This window comes from Tachysurus fulvidraco, chromosome 3, assembly GCF_022655615.1.
Source record: "Tachysurus fulvidraco isolate hzauxx_2018 chromosome 3, HZAU_PFXX_2.0, whole genome shotgun sequence".
Classification (NCBI taxonomy): domain Eukaryota; kingdom Metazoa; phylum Chordata; class Actinopteri; order Siluriformes; family Bagridae; genus Tachysurus; species Tachysurus fulvidraco.
The window spans coordinates 14,784,652-14,792,294 of record NC_062520.1 but is presented as its reverse complement, the minus strand read 5'-3'; positions in this window follow the sequence as shown (position 1 = coordinate 14,792,294).

Genomic DNA, 7,643 nt, shown 5'->3' with positions numbered 1-7,643 from the left:
ACAAAGACAAAGGTTAGGAGGCACCAGGAAGTTACAGTGTGAATCTGTATGGTCTTATGATTTAACAATGTGGCAAACATATGTTGGCAGTTGCAAATATTCAGGGTACAAGATTTCTAGCACAATCAATCCTTAGCTTGAAGCATTGGGAAAGGTTTCAAAGAAAATACTTCCCTTAACATTCTTTTGTTCCACATAAATTTACTCATATGGCAGGGTGAAATGTTTTGTTTTCACATTCTTAGTAGACTCAGTAGACATTGACTTGACCTTTTTTTAGCCAAAAAACATTTGTCAAACTTAAGTATACTTAAACACCAATTTTTCTGGTAGCACAAGTCATGTTTTTTTTTTTTTTTACAAAGACTAATTGTAAGACAATTTCTTCACCATTGCGAACATGCTCAAAGTTAAATATAGAAAGACCATATTAATATGCGCAATATAGCAATCCTCAAGATACAATTTTCAGGAAGACAATGTTAAGCCACTACTATGATAAAAAATCAACAGTATTTTCATACAAAAACTATTCCTGCTTTTCAAATGTCTAAAAACTTTAATTAGTAATGTTTACTGAAATAACAGGAAGGTTAACAATAACACACACATTTTGACTTGGAGTTTGGTAGACATTTTGTTGTCTATTTCTATTAATTAAATATTTTCTATAATTAAAATTTTTAGTTAAATTTCTATTTCTTACCTAAATTTCAACCATTAAGATTCTGGGTCAATGTCAAAAAAAGCGTATGCATATATATGTATGTTTTGATGGTCAATAGATGGAACTGTTATGACATGAGAAATGTTCCAATTCAGATATATTTATACTGGAAAATAAATGAGTTGCCCTCACTGGCTGAAGTTAAAAATATTTTGAGTGAACCAGAGAACAGGTGACAGTTCTTGTGTAATGCCAACTTGAAGCTTTTTGATAACCTTAACTAGCTACGTAACCTAGAATACTATATGCCATGGCTCATGATGCTGGTAGTCGCTAGCACAAAACACACCTTAGGTCTTTTAAAACTCTTAAAATTCTCAATTTTTGTGTGCTTGCGAGTTCACTCTTAGAAAGTACATCCAAATTTGTTCTTCAGATGTATCATAGTGGTAAACTGCCCTAGAAAGCATGCTGGAGTAAAGGTTTGGCTTTTTTGATCAGATTCTTTTGTTAATAAACTTTGTGTACTATACTTGATTCCAACCTTCTGAGTTGTTTCATGACCCAGACATTTCAACTGTGTTGTCAGACCAGATGTTATTGATAGTGGGTCAATTCCAGAACACAAGCTTAAACTGTAATATGCCAGGAAGGATCTGCTTTTGATATTCTCTTTAAGAACTGAAAGAGATAAACCAACTGCAGTCATATAGCGATAATTTGTTTAGTAATTCACAATCATGTATGCATAAATAATTGAGAACGTGGAAACAACCAAAAATCAAAGCAGAAATCTCACTATTGCTTTACATTATTCCTGTAAATGTATATACATTGAATATATAAAAGACACAAAAGTGGCTGGAAGGAGTTACATAAAAGTGTGGGCCACATTTGTGTCACAGCAACAACCCAGAACACAATTTTGTGCTAGGGCATGCCCACATTTCCATTTCGAGGGCATAATTTAAGAAGTCCATCCGGCTGACCTGCTGATTGCTGATATGTAGATATAGATATGTATATTTACACATATATCTATATCTTTATCTAATATGTATGTAAACACCATCCTCATCAAACAAAATAAAAAGCACCACAATGGACATCCTTCCATCCAAAACATACCAGAGAGGCTGCCTACGGCAACATTAAAGTAGCTGCAGGAATACCTGACAAGAACTGATTACTCTCTGCATGAGACAAAAATCTCTGATAACCTCCATATGTCTGGGTTATGGGGTAGGGAGGCTACACGGAAGCGCATGCTTACTATATCACTCCAAACCATGTGGCAAGTTGGAAGGAATCATGAATAGCTACACATGCCAGTTGATATTAGTGCAAAACCTCTGGTAAACTGAAGATGAAGAGGAATTTTAGCTTTCAGCATGGATTGACCAAACATCCAAATCAAAGGAATGCCAAAATAAGATATAAGAATAATGTTTTTAAATGATCCAGCCAGAGCATAGAGCATATTCTCTTGTTAATGGGTGGCCATGTTCAATGTTAAATTAATATTTATTTTAGTTATTTTGTTATTTTAAAACATTATAAAGACAAAGTGGATTGCAAAGTTTCAGGTGTATATATCCTGGCACTATTCCTGATATTACCATACAACAATAGTAGCCAGCAAAATGCATCATATTTATTTATCAGATTTTTCAAAAAATTTCTCCCTGATTGTGGCCAAATTCTACCCAACAGCGAGTTCTTTCTATCATACAACAGATACCAATTGTGAAGGGTAAAAGGTTATGCACATGCTTCCCCCAACACACATAGCCAGCCAACCACATTTTTTAACTGTTGCTAACGCTACATCACATGATCACATGCACTTGGGAGAAAGTGCTATTTGCCCTCTTCTGCTAGTATGAGCTCACAGATGCTGATGATTTGCAAGTGTCACTGTGAATTATAGTAAGAAAAATTATGCTATCCCTTAAACCCAGGGAGCAGATACTTTTCTGTTGCATCTCTCAGTGGCACTACCAGGATAAAGCAGTACTTGAGGATAATGTGTTCAAGGTTAAAGTGTATAAGCCTTAATTATATGAGAATTAAAGGTTTATTTTCTATGCTTCATAATTCTATGCTTCATAATTGCTATGCTTCATAATTCAATGTATTGCTTTCCTTGTTAAATGTATATCAAAATAATATATTTAATAAATGTCAATTTGCCAAGCATGAGCTAATTCTTCCTAATTTTTTTTTTAATTGCATTATAATTCTTAGAATATTTTTGTTGCTGTTACATTATAAACTAAGCATATATTCCATCTTAAGAAAATGGTGTTTTCAGATTACAGAGAGGTTTGCACATTTATTACTCCCAGCAGTAGGTCAAGAAATGTTTAAGCCATTAACTTAGCAAATGGAATTGTGGTCCACATCATCATATCCTCAGACCTTTTTCCTTGGTTTTTCTCTATATCTGGCCCACCTTTGAATATTATGTTCTTTTCTGAGTGATAGATTTGAAGAACATCCACATATATTATTCTGACATTCACATCCTGCTGCTTGGAGAAGTCTGATGTTGGAGTCATAAACCTATCATTAAATATCATTAATCCCCAGGATGCTTATTAAATTGGAAAAATAGCTGTCTACGCTGGAGGTATTACAATAACCTTAACTTCCATTGGCTGATAGACACTGAAAAAAATTATTACTATAATAAAGTCTGTTTTTAAGAATTGCATGCATAAGCATCTTATAACTGACACTGAAAACACTGTCTGGATCATTCTAGTGTTCTCTTGAGGATCTATTTAGACAGATGGAGAGAGATAGGTGTATTTAAATGCACTGACTGGTTAAATGAATATACAGTTGAATTAGTAGGTGCTTGAATATTACAATGTTTAATATCATTGTTCTGTCTACACTGGTTAAATTTGGCAATCTCATGCAAAATGTTTGTAACAGTTTCGGCATCAGAATTGAACGACTAATGTCCTGTGATTATGATCTGACTGCGAAACACTTAAACTAGCAAAATGATTACTAACAACATAATATTTCTTTTGAAAATAGTCAGACTTTTAGAATGGGCAGAGTTGGGGTGCTAGTGTAGCTGGTACTGTAGCTATCTAGGGGTTGTCTTTAATTGTGATTTCTCACCTTTTGTGAGTTCAGCTTTACATTACAAATAATTTGTATAAAAAAATAATGCAATTCACACAAACCAAGGAATCTAACCAGAGGGTCTGATGGAACCTTCCAATGAGGTTAGTGTACAGAATGTCTGTGTATGGGATATAACACCTCTATTCAGGACTTCAGGACATGACCTTTCTGACAACATTATGCCAATAGAGTATGAACTGTGTATGCTTAATGCCTTTCTACCTTAAAAGAACCACAAATCTGTTTAATATATGCAAAACTAGGATTGATTTGATTGACCTGATCTGTTGATTGTGTCTGTTTAACATTCTAAACTAATTGCTCTTTTCGCAGGTGGGACAGTGAGGAACAATACTTTCATGGGCTCAGTTGTTACATGCGATTTAGTAGCTAGTTTAATACATTCACAAAGCCAATGATCAACTGACATTTTAGGAAGTGTATTATTTTTTTCTGCAAGATACTTTTTTGATAGAGTTGGGGCAGTAGTGGCTCAACTGGTTAAGGCTCTGGGTTGTTGATCGGGGTTCAAGCCCCAGCACAAGCTGTAACCACTGAAGTGATTATATGACAGTTTCTTCAAACAGAGTTCATATAGTCTAATGAGAAGCAGTTAAATTTTATTAAATAGTGAAAACGAAATGAACAGCTAAGATTTATTTTCACACTTGTTAAGTTGTTAACTAATTAAATGTAGTTCATTTGATCTAAATTTAATTAGATTCTGTATTGACTTGGACTTGTATTACACTTTTTGGCATTTGAACCTGGACTTCACTCTCACTTGGGTAAATGGGATAGTTAAATATGACTTTGGTCTTGACAGAATTTCTGTTTTGGTGTGCATGCAAAATGCTTTTAAAGTAAGACTTTCTTTCAGAAAATGTAGATTAATTAATGGGGCAATGCACAATTATGATTATTATTTGAAATAAAGATTTGGCTTGGAAATGAATGGATTTGATGGTTTTCAACATGGACAAACTTATACACAGGCTAAGATGGCTTTAGCTCAAGGCACTCGATAAAAGTGGGCCATCAAATTAATCCAACGATGAATATATACTGTAGCATTTTAGTCCAGTGCTATTGTGAAATATTGCTCCCAGCTTGTCCGATTTTAATACTTTGTTCAAACAGGTGGTCGTAGATGTACATCAATCATATTGGATTAAAGATTTACAATGGGAGGGAATGCAGGTGAAGTCCTGTGGGCGTTTGATATTAGATTGAGAATGTTGTAAATTAAGGAGTAGAACACACAAAAACCTTAGTAGAGTATTTAACCTGGATTACTTATTAGAAAGGAAAACCAAGTTTACTTTTTTGTAGCAAATCAGAGAACTCCTGATATTGCGTATATGGGCATATTTAAATTCATATTGTAATTATTTAGAAGTAATTAGAATTTGGCCGGTAAAGCAATGGTCTGGGCTACTTAGTTTACATTACTTCACTACTAGAGGGCAAGCTACTTTTAGAATGCATGAATTGAAGCCGTATTGTCACACACTCATCATTATTTTAATCTATCATAAATTATTGATAATTAGCTGCAAATACCCTACACGCATGATAGCATTTTTTTTACTTGCTTCCACTTCACACTAGGTCCCAATATGAAAGTGAATTCAGTAGCTTATGGACTGTCATAAGGGTGGCAACAAGTAGTCAGTACTAACATTTGTATTGTATTTGTATTAGAATTTGTCAGAAACAGTCAAATAGGGGGTGCTTTTGAGCAGCCAATGGAGTAAGACGTGTGATTTGAGACTCCTGCAGAGTTTATAATAATTGTTATTTTATAGTTATTTAGATTGCCTTTTTGATATATTTTCCCCTAGGATACTTTGTTAAAACCTTTTTTCACCACTTGGACTTATTATCATGGCTGATAAACATCTAAAACCCCCTGCCACCACAACCTAACAACTGAGGCCTGCTACACAGGTAACGACCCTGGACCCTTGGGCTCCGTCTTTACCTCGCAGCTCCACCTCTCCCAGGGAAGTTGCCCAGGTAATTGATGCGGAGTCCCTGAAGCGAGAACTGCTAATCTCGTTAAAGCAAGATATTGCTGAGATTTTTAAAACCGTACCTCATGCGGCACTGGGTGATGATTTGTCTACAGTTAGAGCTGACCTACAATCAGTAAATACACAACTGGTGAATAATAAGGCCGCTTCAAACACAGAGTTGGCTGCACTCAGAGGTACAGTTAGGAGAAATGGGGGATTCTCTCTCCATCTGTACTGATGATGTACTGTAGCAGAGCTTAAAAACAAACTCGCATATTTAACCACAGTGTTTGTTTCGCTGCAAAATAAGTGTGAGGACCTCGAATCTTGGTCGTGATGGAATAACATTAGGATAGTCGGGATTCCTGAAGATACCGTCATTAACATGACGGTTTTCTCTACACTGCTTAAGGACACTTTAAAACTGGATGCAACACCGCTTTTAGACCGAGCACATAGAACCTCTCAGCCGAATCCCAAACATGGTGAGCGGCCACGCACTGTTATTGCCAGGTTTCATTATTATAGCGAGAATGTGAGAATGTTCTATGGTGTGCCAGAGAGAGAAATAAAGATGTCCGTTTTCCCCGACCACACGGCCAAGGTGGCCCGGGATCAAGCCAGGTGAGGTCAGGAGTCAACTGCGCAGCCTGTAAGGGGTTTGTTATGGTCTCTTCTTTCCGGCTCGTCTAAGGATCACATATAAGGGTATGGAAAAGACTTTGTTTCTGCAAAAGAGGCCAAGAAGAATATAAAAACGATGAACATTGGGTAGTGTTTTGTTTTACAGTAATACGATAATATCAGGGTGTATTTTCTTCCTGTTATATAATGGGGTTTACATTAATAGAAGTGCCTACTGTTCAGTATTAAGTCTCTGAGGGAGTCATCCATCTTTACTGCAGCTTAATCTCAGGCTATTCTCCGAGTTGATGTCACAATCCCGAGGCATCACTGTTTTTTCTCTCCTGTTCTTGTATAGTTGTCTCCCTTTTTTTTCTTTCTGTGTGTGTATATGTTTATGGGTCTGTGTGTGTGTGTGTGTGTGTGTGTGTGTGTGTATTGGGGGTGGGGGGGTGGGGTCCTGGCCATTTGGTACTATTCATGTGTACTTAAATGAGTACTGTTAAATTAACTTCCGGTAATCCTGGTGTAGGCCCATCTATTCGTTTCATTAGCTGAAATATACGTGGCATGAGTAGCCCATCTAAACAGGGTAAAGTTTTTAGCCATTTGAAACGGCTTAATTCCGACATAGTGTTTTTGCAAGAAACTCAAATCTTAAGATCATTACAGGCTGTAGGCTTCTTGGATAGAGCATGTCTTTCATTCTAACTTTAACTCCAAATCAAGAGGAGTTGCTATTTTAATCAATTAAAATATTCAGTTTCTACCTACTGATGTTATTGCTGATAAAAATGACAATAGCTTGCAGTGCCAAACCGCACTGCAAGCTACTGAAAGTGACCATCGCTGAGCATCATCATGAGAGGATGTCTTTTCTGATCAATTCCTCGCCCCAGACACCCATTATGTCAGAATTCCCTTTGATTCGCCAACATAATCCTCATCGTGTGTTCACTGCTGTGTGTGTGCACTTTGAATGGGTCAAATGCAGAGAACGAATGCTGAGTATGGGTCACCGTACTTTTCACTTTCATCTGGACTGGAGTAGCGACCAGGTTCTTGGGTCGGGGACCTATTGACAATCTCACTGACTTCATTCCCCAACTCCCACTCATGGTCCTGTTGACATGGATACCTCACCTGATCTCTGATCTGTGCCCTCTGTCTACTATGATCTCAAGATGGTA